We start from the raw sequence: 12,862 nt of genomic DNA on the forward strand, positions 1-12,862 counted from the left end.
TTCTTTAAACATGCTTCATAACTTGAAAGTATCAAAAGTCAATCAAAGTCCACTATAAAAAAATTGAAAATTCTAACTTTTTTATTTCAATAGATGGAGCTTTACTATATTTACAAAGTTGTGAAACACGTAAAAATATGAAACTTTGTTGAATACATCAAAACTCTATCTCTTTTCAGAGCAGAGTTATAAGGGTTTTCTTTTGAAAGTTATTTAAAAGTTAGTTTTTTAAACTTAACTATAGTTAGATGAGGATTTACATGAATAAAATGTTCTAAACATTTGTTGGGGCATTCAAATCACACGTTTTGCACAAGATTTAAACATTCTACGACGTTTCTTAGCCAACTTATTGCAACTTTAAGTTTTATTTTTACTCAACTTCACGAGCGTTTATTGCAAAAACGTGCAAGTGGATTTTTCAAACTTATAAACCACATTGAAGCTTGAACTAAGTGCAACAAATTGGTGTTGGCGTCATTTGTCTCCACGTAGTCAAATTTGAACAAAACAAGCATACGTTCGATGAGTTTTGTGTGTTTCCATACAAAAATTATTTTCAACTGCCTTCTGCCTTCGTTCTGCGTAAAATCTGCGTAGCCTGGAAATCAATTTTTCCATTTTTTGTATGGAAACACGTGAAACATATCAAATATATACTTGTTGTGTTTAAATATGAGCGCGTGGAGACAAATGGCGCCAACACCAATTTGTTGTACTTAGTTCAAGCTTCAATGTGGTTTATTAGTTTGAAAAATCCACTTGCACGTTTTTGCAATAAACGCTCGTGAAGTTGAGTAAAAATGAAACTTAAAGTTGCAATAAGTTGGCTAAGAAACGCCGTAGAATGTTGAAATCTTGTGCAAAACGTGTGATTTGAATGCACCAACAAAAGTTTAGAACATCTTATTCATGTAAATCCTCATCTAACTAAAGTTAAGTTTAAAAACTAACTTTTAAATAACTTTCAAAAGAAAACCTTTATAACTCTGCTCTGAAAAGAGATAGAGTTTTGATGTATTGAACAAAGTTTCATATTTTTATGTGTTTCACAACTTTGTAGAATACAGTAAAGCTTAAAGCTATTGAAATAAAAAAGTTAGAATTTTCAATTTTTTTATAGTGGACTTTGACTAACTTTTAATACTTTCAAGTTATGAAGCATGTTTAAAGAAGCAAATGTTCTGAATACACTTAAGAGATTAGATGAAAGAAAGAGGCACTAGGAAAAAAGTTCCACTTTTAGCCATTTCGGACCACTGTGCGTTGGTAACAGTATTGGTGAACTTCTTCCAACACTGCACTGACTTTTTTCTCCGTTTTTCGTGTGCAGCTAGTGTGCCTCTAGATTAATAAATGAGCACGATGACAGCAGTTTGAGCGCAACTAGGTTGCAATTGGGTTACAACTAGGTGAAAAAACACACGCTATAATAAACAAGTCTGACTTCATTTGTAGAAGGTAGAAAATCTGCCCACCGGTAAAATAAACAAAATGCGGTGGTCAAATCGTGCGCACAATTTTTGGACCGCTAATGGGGAGATATTCTGAAAAAAAAAAATCGTTTTGGGCAGCAAAACGAACATTTAAGTGGGAACCTTGCAGGTTTTTCAGCCAGAAAATTTTCGTTAAAAAGTCTCGCCTTTGTTTTCCTGAGGTAAAAAAGCAGAATAAATTAGGGTTACCATACGTACTCTTTTAAGAGTACATGTACTCTTTTTCGATCTTAAAATGGGCGTACTCTTCTTTTTGTGAAATTTTACCAAATTTACTCTTTTTTTGTTGAAAGACAATTGATCAGAAAAACCAACGTATTTTTTCCAACTTATGAAGTTGTTTCACATCATATGCAAAAACCACGAACAAAATACAGCTTACAAAAAATTACTTTAACATTTTGTTTTAATAAACATGCATTTTTAGTCGTTATAAACAGTGAACGCGATAAGCGCCTTTGAGTATACAAACAGTAATCAATATGCACCAAATTTAGGGAGAGTACTAGAATATTTTAAAATAAAATTTATAATGGTCATTGAGTTAACCCCCAAGACATTAATAGTATTTGATTAAGTTGATATATCTCGGTGCCACTTTAGACAGCACGAAATATGTACAGCACAACTTCGCTCATCCGAGCCTCTGCGTTACCCGAGCCACAAATTTTATCCCAAATCCATGTAAAAATGTGTTTCATCATCGCGATACATTCTGAAGCTATTAAATTGACGTCTCTGGCAAGTTTTAAAATCTTAACTTGCCAGAAAAGTCGATTAAATATGAAAATAAAATGATTATATGCAATACCAGAGCAAAAGGGTTTGTCAATGTATTTCGTTTAATCCGAGGTGGTCGCCCGACTACCTCGGGTAACCGGGTTTTACTGTACAACCTTTTGCATACCATCCGGGCGCAAAGCTCGATAATATAAGGATCTTGAGTCAACCTGATGGCTGGGACGCGGGAGCTCAGAAAACCAGAGCTCGGATAAGCGGGGTTCTACTGTTTAACGTTACTCCTATAAGGCGCAATTTTCTAGTTTTTAGATAAATACAGTATTTTTAGCCCTTTTTAACAGATAATTACTCGACAAACATTAGTTATTGATCAATTATTAGTAATTTCATGATAACCAATGATCACGATCCATTCAGATGAAAAATACATCTTTTTGGACACTAGGGATCAACTATACCCATAGCAAACATTTTGGAAAACTTCTATTTTAAAAAAAAATGAGAGTTCACTATTGCTTTGAAAATATGGAATTATGAAGTTCATATTATATTCTAACGATTGACATATTGGAATGAATATTTTTATCATAATTTTTTCATGTGAGAAACATTTGAAAGTGATAAAAAATGATCTTCAAATCACATTTTGTAAAATTCTTCAAACAAAGTTCAATAACTCGAAAATTAAAATTTTTAAAATTTGTTGAGATAAAAGCAGTGTTCATTTGTTCTGTTTGGCACAATTTTTTTAGAACATTTGATATTTGTAAGACATTCCTGTTTCGAGATATAGCGAAGAATTCAAGTATCCCCAGGGATCAAGTATCCTTCATTCTCCCTACAATATAAATATAATTGCTAGTATATTAAAAATCTCTCAGCTCTCAGAAAGCGTACCATGTATGCCGTGACCGAGACTCGATTTCACGACTTCTGGCTTAGAAGACTTAAACGCTATCCTTTATGTAACGGTCGATGGCAGATTTTTATTCTTTTAAGGACACGATTCAATCCGATAAGATGGTGAAAAAGAAAGTTTCCGTAGATATAATTAGTAAACTTCAAGCAAAATACCGTCGGGAAAAAAAAATTCAAATAAAAATTGCTTGAAAAAGAGGATTAAAATTAACATGGAGAACAAATTCTAAGTAGAAAGCTAAAAATCGTAGAAATTCAGTACGATTGAGAAAGTTAACGGCAGTCTACAATCACAAATAACTGTTGAATTCCTTAACTCTGGTTAAACACTACTTTAACTGCTTCAAATATTTGTATGTGGGATACAAGAAGCTACAAAGTTCGTTGGATAGAATTGAATATTCCTTTAAATTTAGACGGAATTAGTAAAACCTATCATATTGAATTTGTCTTTATTGTATGGCGACCGTCATAAAAAATGTAAAATTATAAAAGAAAAGATTAAACAAAATCCTGAAATATACATTTATTAATCTTTTTTGTAATAGTGAATTAGGTAAAATAGGGTGTTTGCGTAGAGCCGAAGTAGGAGTAGTAGTAGTAGTGGTAGTTTAAATTAGTATAACAGTTACCCACACGTCAAAGTAGATCCATCCGAAAGTGATCTAAAGTAGCTTTCGGATGGATATAAGCTCTGTTCAGTGCTTGTGTTGAAGCTTTTTAATTTTTCATTGCCAATACTTGTGTAAAATGTAACTGTGTGAATCACTCGAATGGAAAAGGTTTTTTATTATGCTACACACTCTCGTTCGTAAGTTGCGCATACAGAAATAGATAGTCAGTTCTGATCAATCCGCCGCCTTGTTTACTTCGCCCAAATAAACCGCTAATTTAGATCCGACAAATAAAGTTGTTTCGTTTAAGTGAAACAGTTTCGGTTTTCTAATTCGCGTTCCGAAAAGTGTTCCGGTGCCAAAACATTTGGTCCTTCGAGCCGGATGACCGTCCGGAAGTGGTCCTGGAACAAAAATCGAACTTAAGTTAAGTGTGGACTCATCCCGACAGCAGCCAAAGTGTGAACCATTTTGGGTTCTAAAATCGCCATCGCAGTTAGACTCTGAACTGAAGTGATTGTTAGTGCGAACAAAACAAGTGCATTCGCTTAGAAAGTTGGCTTGGCTTGGATGCAATTAATTGCATCGGACTATAGTGTTCAGCCATCGCGAAATCAGAACAATAAGTGGTTTGGATATTAGAGGCCCAATTACCAACCGTGAAGCGGCGTACAACTCCAATCAACACCCTGGCGGAGATTTGAAGTTTGGGAAGCGGATCAAGGAGAAATTAAAAAGGATTTGATTACCAGGAAGTATTTGTTGGCTTGATGCATGAGGCCAGAACATATGTGCTGTTGAATAAATACAGAATTGAATGTGAATTGTTTTTTAGTTGCATGAAGTGTGTGCCCTGTCCGTTTCAACAATTTGGTCTTGGTAATTCATTGGCATTTTTTCACTTTGCTGTTCCTATTGGTTGTGCCCACTCGCTGCTGTCAACATTGGGTGGTCTCGGAATTCGCGTCGCGAACGGATTAAACGTTGAGTCGATCTTAAGTAAGTGAATTTACTCAAAGTCAGAAGCACATTAAGGTGCAAAAGTCAGTAGCACATTAAGGTGCAAAAGTCAGTAGCACATTAAGGTGCAAAAGTCAGTAGCACATTAAGGTGCATGTCAGTAGCACAAAAGGTGCAAGTCAGAATTGTTCAGTACTGGACGGAGTGGGTCCAAGGTATCTGAATTAAGTCAGAAATTAAGTTTGTCAGAAATCTTGTCTGAATTTGTCAGAAATATCGTCAGAAATTACAGTTTATCAGAAATCTTGTCTGAGTTTGTTTGGAATTGTCAGAAATAAGTCGATATCGTCTGAAATCGTCAAAAATAAAATCAGTAAACGATTTGCTAGAAAAATTGTTGGAAAATAAGCGTGTGTCAGAAACTTTAAGTCAGTTAAGAACTTGTCTGAAATTGCAAAGCTCAATTTGGCGGAAGTTTGAAGCCTGTGTCAGTCATCATCGTTTCTGTATTGGACGGATTGGGTCCAAAGTTGCCTGATTTGTCAGAAAGTTCAAATCGTTTGTCGGAATTTAAGAATCAACTCCTGAACGTCATCAGTAAGTGAGCCATTTTAAGTGTTTGGTCAGAATTTCGTCAGTTTTGGACAAATTGGGTCCAAGGGTGTCAGATTGTTCGAAAATTGAAAATTATTTTTTACGTTTTCCCCAGTTTTGGGTTGAATCACTACTTTTTCAGCTCTTTTGAGAGAGTTTTTTGAATCTAAAGTAGAAGTTGGTATAATTTTCAACGAAAATGGCTAAAAACGTTCAGCTGAAGTCATTACAAAGGAGAGAGCGACAAATAGTGCTTCTAATGGATAGTGTAGAACGATTTGTGCAAAATTACGAAGCAGAACGTGATGAGTGTCAGATTGCTTCAAGGCTTGAAGCCTTGGAGCCTGTGTTTGGTGAATTTCACGAAGTGAGAAGCAAAATTGAGATGATTGTTTTTGAAAGTGAAGAGAAGAAAGACAAGGAGCTCTACGGCGAGGCAAAAGAAGAAGCTGGATTCCAGCGGGAAGAAGAAAACGACAAGATACTGCTTAGCTTTGAGGATCGTTTCTTCCAGCTAAAGGGTGCGCTTTCGAAGTTGCAGAGCAGCCGGCATCAACCTGCAAGCTTGAGCGAGTCTTCTCACAATCATGAGCGCGTGTCCATGGGATCGAGAGTGAAGCTGCCAGAGATCCGATTGCCCAGTTTTGGTGGAAAGCTTCGCGATTGGGTTTCGTTCCGCGACAGCTTCCAGAGCCTAATCCACAACAACGAGCAACTTGCACCCATGGAGAAGTTTACGTATCTGAGGTCAGCTCTCTCCGGGGATGCACTGAAGGAGGTACTCTCTATCGAGCTGTCAGATGCTAATTACATCGTAGCGTGGGAAATTCTCACTGAGCGGTATGAGAACAAAAAACTCATAGTGAAGGCGTACTTAGACGGATTGTTTTCATTGGAATCGATCAGAAAAGAAGGTTACGAGAGCATCAACTATCTCATAACTGAGTTTGAGAAAAACCTAATGATGCTGCAAAAGGTTGGTGAAGACACCGATGGTTGGAGCACCATACTAGCACATATGCTCTACTCCAGGCTAGACTCTGTCACTCTGAGAAATTGGGAAACTCATCACAACAGCACCGAAGTGCCAAAATACGAGGACATGAGGAAGTTCCTACGCAACTACTGTTCCGTTCTGCAGTCAGTCGCTCCTGCCAAAGAACCCCGCTCCAATATCGCCGATCACAAGCAGCCTAGAGGTCAGTCAGTATGCCACACAGCCTTTAAGTCACCCAATCGATGTCCATTTTGTAACGAACCATGGCACTCGCCCTTCCACTGCCAAAGATTCCTTCGGATGAAAATTGCAGAACGCCTTGAAGCCGCCAATCGAAGTAGAGTCTGCCGAAATTGTCTGCAGCCTGGACATTTTGCATCGAATTGCAATCGTAGCAGTTGTCGGTTGTGTCAACAAAGGCATCACACTATGCTGCATGCTACGCGATCCTCCGTTCAAAATCCGTCGAATTCGAGACCCAGTCAACAGTCAAATGCACAACCTATTACCCAAAGAAGCACCCAAGTTTATGCACAGCAAACTCACCAACAGCAAAGACAACACGCCAGACCAATAGTTACGGAACACCCACACACTCAAACACAAAATGCAACACACAATTCACACAACACAACCACACAATTCAATTCTCCCGTGCCAAGCACAAGCCAAAATTACGTCGCACTTCCTGCTAAACCTACAGCAAATATTCTGCTTTCTACCGCACTTATCAAGATTAAGGACCGTCACGGTAATGCTCTGATTGCTAGAGCTTTGTTGGATTCCTGCTCGCAACATTGCCTCATGACTCGAGAGTTTTCAAGAAAGCTGAAGTTCAAAGAATCGCCAACGTTTTTGTCAGTCCAGGGTATCGGTTCGTCTCAGTCAGTTTCGACGAAGAGCATAAGTGCTGAAGTTGGTCCACGATCGCCGAAAATCTCTGAATTCCAAGAAACTATGGAGTTTTTCGTGTTGCCAAAACTTACCCTTCAACTACCTACGACATCGTTTGATCCTTCGTTTATGTCGCTTCCCGATTCCGCTTTGCTAGCTGATCCTTACTTCCACGAATCAAAGCGGATCGACATCATAATCGGTGCCGAATATTATTTGGACTTGTTGAAGGATGAACGTCAGAAAATGTCGAAAAACGGTCCCACGCTTCAGAATACAGTTTTTGGTTGGATTGTGTCAGGTCGAGTGGTAGAAGCTCCATCAAAAGTGTCGCACACCTTAGTCTGTTCTACAAGCGACTTACAAAAGCAGCTCACGAGATTCTGGGAGCTAGAAACATGTCGTGTCACTAGCACTCATTCCATTGAGGAGTCGATGTGCGAAAGGATTTTTAAGCAAACCACCATGAGAGATGAAACAGGACGTTTCGTTGTTACCCTACCGAAGAAAGAGTCAGTTTTGTGTCAGTTAGGCGATTCGATGCACTCAGCTACTAAACGTTTTCTAGCATTGGAAAGGCGTCTGGATGCTAATCCAGAGTTGAAGAAGGAGTATGCAGCTTTCATCCACGAATATCTCGATCTTGGTCATATGAAAGAGATTTTAGAAAGCGCTGAACAAGAACGAAGTTATTACATGCCTCACCATGCTGTCCTGAAGCCCGACAGTACCACTACAAAGTTAAGAGTCGTTTTCGACGCGTCTTGTCGAACATCAACCGGAATTTCGCTCAACGATGCGTTAATGGTCGGACCTGTGGTACAAGATGAACTGGTGGACATTATTCTGCGATTCCGGCTTCATCGATATGCCGTCGTTGCAGATGTAGCTAAAATGTATCGAATGGTTAGAGTTCAAGAGTCAGATCAACCTCTTCAGAGAATCCTATGGCGTGATTCTAGTGATGATTTCATACGTATTTTCCAACTTACAACCGTGACGTATGGTACATCATCAGCACCGTATTTAGCGACAAGATGTTTGCAAGAGTTGGCTAATCAAGAAGCCGAAAATTGTCCGATTGCGTCAGAAGTGCTTAAGAAATCATTTTACGTTGATGATATGCTCGCAGGAGTTGGGTCTGTTGAAGAAGGCAAGCTTCTTGTGAGAGAAATGATGAAGGTTATGAAGTCAGCTGGAATGTCATTACGAAAGTTTGTGTCGAATGAGTCAGAAATCCTTGAAGAAGTGTCAGTTGATCTTCGAGAAGAAAGATCAGTGTTAGAACTTGATTCCTCCCAATCTACAGTTAAGACACTAGGCTTGAAGTGGCAGCCTAGCTCAGATGAATTTCAGTTCAGCACCATTAAGTGGGATGAAGCGTCAGTAATAACCAAGAGAAAGGTTTTGTCAGATGTTGCAAGATTGTTTGATCCCCTGGGTCTAGTCGGACCAGTCGTGGTCCAAGCCAAGATATTTGTTCAGCAGTTGTGGAAATTACAGTGCGATTGGGATGATAAGCTTACCGATGATCTTTCAGAGCAATGGAGAGAGTTCCGCAGAAATTTCGTCAGTCTAGATAGTTTGTCAGTTCCTAGATGGGTCGGTTTATCTGTCAGTACTCAGTCAGTTGAAATACATGGGTTTTGCGATGCGTCAGAGAAGGCGTATGGAGCATGTATTTACATAAGGTCAGTCGATCAGAATGGGTCAGTTTTAGTCCGTCTTTTAACGTCAAAATCCCGAGTTGCTCCTCTTGAGAACTTGAAGCAGAAGAAAAAGAAGCAATCTATGCCCCGTTTGGAGCTTTCTTCTGCCCTTACACTAGCGCATTTGTACGAAAAGGTTCAGAGTAGCATCAAGTTGACGTCAGCAAAATCGTACTTTTGGACGGACTCCATGATAGTGAAGTGTTGGTTAGCATCTCCACCTTCTCGATGGAAAGAATTCGTAGCTAATCGTGTGTCTGAGATTCAACACATCACCGATGGAGGACACTGGAATCATGTGGCAGGAATTGAGAATCCTGCTGACCTTATTTCTCGAGGAATGACTGCAGCTCAACTACAGTACCAAACGATATGGTTTCAGGGTCCTACATGGCTTCAACTTGATGAGCAACATTGGCCAAAGAACGAGCAGAGCCAGGAGGAAAACGTAGACGTTACGATGTTGGAAGAGAAACCAGCTACTACTGCAACAACACAGACGACCGAGCACAACGAGATTTTTGGTTTAAAGTCCTCTTACATCGAACTTGTCCGTCTCGTAGCTTGGATGCAACGTTGTTGTTTCAATTCTAGAAAGCTGAATAGAGAAATTCGAAAAAGTGGTCCCCTCAAGGTTACCGAGTTAGACGAATCGCTTAAAACACTCGTGCGCATAGCTCAACAAGAAGGTTTTGCCAAAGAATATGCTGACTTGTTGAACAATCGTCCGATATCAAATTCATCGAAAATCGCATCCTTGAATCCTGTAATGGTAGATGGTTTGATTAGAGTTGGAGGTCGACTACGTAACGCTGCAATCCATGAATCCCGAAAGCATCCATTCATACTCGATCATCGACATCCGTTCACGACAACTGTGATGATATACTACCACCAGAACCTGCTGCACGCTGGTCAACAGCTGTTGATAGCATCTGTTCGAGAACGATTCTGGCCAACGAACATTGGGACACTTGCTCGAGCAGTCATTTTCAAATGTGTAGCATGCTTTCGCGTTAGGCCGAAAATCCAAGAGCAACTTATGGCGGATTTACCTAAGCACAGAGTCACACAATGTCCAGTATTTCAAAAGGTCGGAGTAGATTACTGTGGACCTTTTTACATAACCTATCCTCAGCGCAAGGCTCGACCCACGAAAGTCTTCATCGCAATCTATGTCTGCCTGGTGACTAAAGCAGTTCACATAGAGTTAGCAGCAGATCTGTCCACACAAGCATTCTTGGCCACATTCCAAAGATTTTGTGGTCGTCGAAGCACCCCAAGTCTAGTAATGTGCGATAACGCAAAGAATTTCGTCGGCGCAAAACGAGTTTTGGACGAAGTACATCAGCTTTTTGTCAGTAAAACGTTTCAGGACTCTGTGATAAACTACGCTGCAGATCGAGGAATTGACTTCCAGTTCATTCCTGCTCGTTCTCCAAACTTTGGCGGCCTGTGGGAGTCGGCTGTGAAGTCGTTTAAGACTCTACTGAAAAGAACTATTGGCTCACGTTCGCTGGTACATGAAGAATTACAAACCATTATTGTACGTATCGAAGCTGCTTTGAATTCGCGTCCTCTCACAGCCCTGAGTAATGATCCTGAAGATTTTGAGCCACTCACCCCTGGTCATTTTTTAGTTCAGAAACAGTTAATCGCACCCCCAGAACATGATTGGAACGAAGTTCCAGAAAACCGTTTGAATGTCTGGCAAAGAATGCAACAAACGTCACAACAACTGTGGAAAAAGTGGTCATCAATGTACTTATCAGATCTCCACAGTCGAACTAAATGGACCAAGCAAAACGACAATCTTAGAGTTGGCATGATGGTTGTCCTAAAAGAGGATAATCTTCCACCATTAAAATGGCCAATAGCGAGAATCGAAGCAGTACACCCTGGACCAGATGGCAACGTGCGTGTCGTCACTGTGCGCACACAGTCTGGATCGTATGATAGAGCAATCTCCAAAATTTGTATTTTACCTATCAACGATAATCTACAATCACAAGATCAATAAAATTTATGCAGAAAACTGTTAATGAGAATTTTAACCCGCTGGTCTAAGTCACAAAATTCAAATTAAGTTTCCAACACGCTGCATATGCTCGATACTATTGAAGTAAAGTTAAGTTTAAGAATCAACTTCATTAAGAAGTCAATTTAAGCCATTCATCGAAAATCACACTACAGCTCATTGAATTAAATTTTGAAACCATATCGTTATTAAGAAATCGTACTGTCTGAAGAAAGCATATCATCCTAAGATTTACACGTTTGCATGAAAGCATGACACTCCCATGGAGAAAGGGTTAAGTTAAGTCTGCACGATCATGAGCTAATCATTCCTCATCATACTATCGAATCATCAGAAACATCCTGCGAAGTACAAGGGGTCATAAATCACTCCAAGCTCTTGCCTAAAAGCCTAAAAGGTTTGGCCAACCTTGCGATATTTGCGAGAGCTTCCTGAAGGAAAACGTAAGAAGGATGTCATCATACTAAAGATCGCCAAACGTCGTTGGAGCGTGTGCGGAGGCCCAGCGCCTCCGCATCCAGGGAAGTTCCTTTTTTATTTAACATTTGTCAAAATGTTCAGCACTTCCATTACACGCAGGTTACTCAATTGGTTTTCGCGCGGCTCGAGCAGCCATTCACCGACGCAGTGGCAACGCAGCACACACATCGCACCTCACCTCAGCATACCATCGAGCATTTGGGGTCAGCAGTCCGGGCCATTCACCAGGTCCAGCCACCACTACGGGCGCATCAGTCGATGCAATTGAAGCTGCTCATCATGCTGCATCATCTATTCAGCAGCAATCCATCACCACGATCACCACCCGTATCCGGTTCAGCAGCAGCATCTGCAATTATGTTGCGGAAAAACGAATGTCATTGAGGTCCAATTGGGGAATGAAATTTCACTGATCCTGAGGATTCTGTTTACTCACCTGGTCGACATTGTTTCCTGGAGAACCGAGAAACACCGAACATTCTCCGCACCGGTCCAAGAGGAACATCATCGGGTCCACCAGGAATTGGCAAACCGTGCAGTGAATTCCGCTCCCTTGGTCCATCCATCGTACAAGAGCAGCTGCAATAAACAAAATCAATCACCAATCGCAACAACGAGGAGAAGAGCACGCGAAGAAGTACATTTTTGGGGCAACAATTTCAATCTTCTGCAATTGATTTGCTTAGAAATTTTACCGAAAATGCAACAATTACTTACCTCGCAGTTTTGCCGATCCAGAACTCCAAACAGCAGCAAACATCCACACTGTTTCTCACCAGAATAAATCCTTCCAGCTCCAGCGGGTCGATCCAATTCGTCTGCCACTGCAACAACGAAGTACAGCAGAAACAGCAACAGCAGCAACTGGATTTAGATTTTAGTGAAAATACTCCACACGAAACAGCGATGAAAACAGAACCGAAAAATGTAAACATAACGGTACTTTTGTTGAAATGAGATTTCAAGGCGGCCGGCATATGTTTGCGTAGAGCCGAAGTAGGAGTAGTAGTAGTAGTGGTAGTTTAAATTAGTATAACAGTTACCCACACGTCAAAGTAGATCCATCCGAAAGTGATCTAAAGTAGCTTTCGGATGGATATAAGCTCTGTTCAGTGCTTGTGTTGAAGCTTTTTAATTTTTCATTGCCAATACTTGTGTAAAATGTAACTGTGTGAATCACTCGAATGGAAAAGGTTTTTTATTATGCTACACACTCTCGTTCGTAAGTTGCGCATACAGAAATAGATAGTCAGTTCTGATCAATCCGCCGCCTTGTTTACTTCGCCCAAATAAACCGCTAATTTAGATCCGACAAATAAAGTTGTTTCGTTTAAGTGAAACAGTTTCGGTTTTCTAATTCGCGTTCCGAAAAGTGTTCCGGTGCCAAAACATAGGGTATAAGCAGGAATTTAACTGCTGAT

This window comes from Uranotaenia lowii, chromosome 3 (assembly GCF_029784155.1).
Source record: "Uranotaenia lowii strain MFRU-FL chromosome 3, ASM2978415v1, whole genome shotgun sequence".
Taxonomy (NCBI): Eukaryota; Metazoa; Arthropoda; class Insecta; order Diptera; family Culicidae; genus Uranotaenia; species Uranotaenia lowii.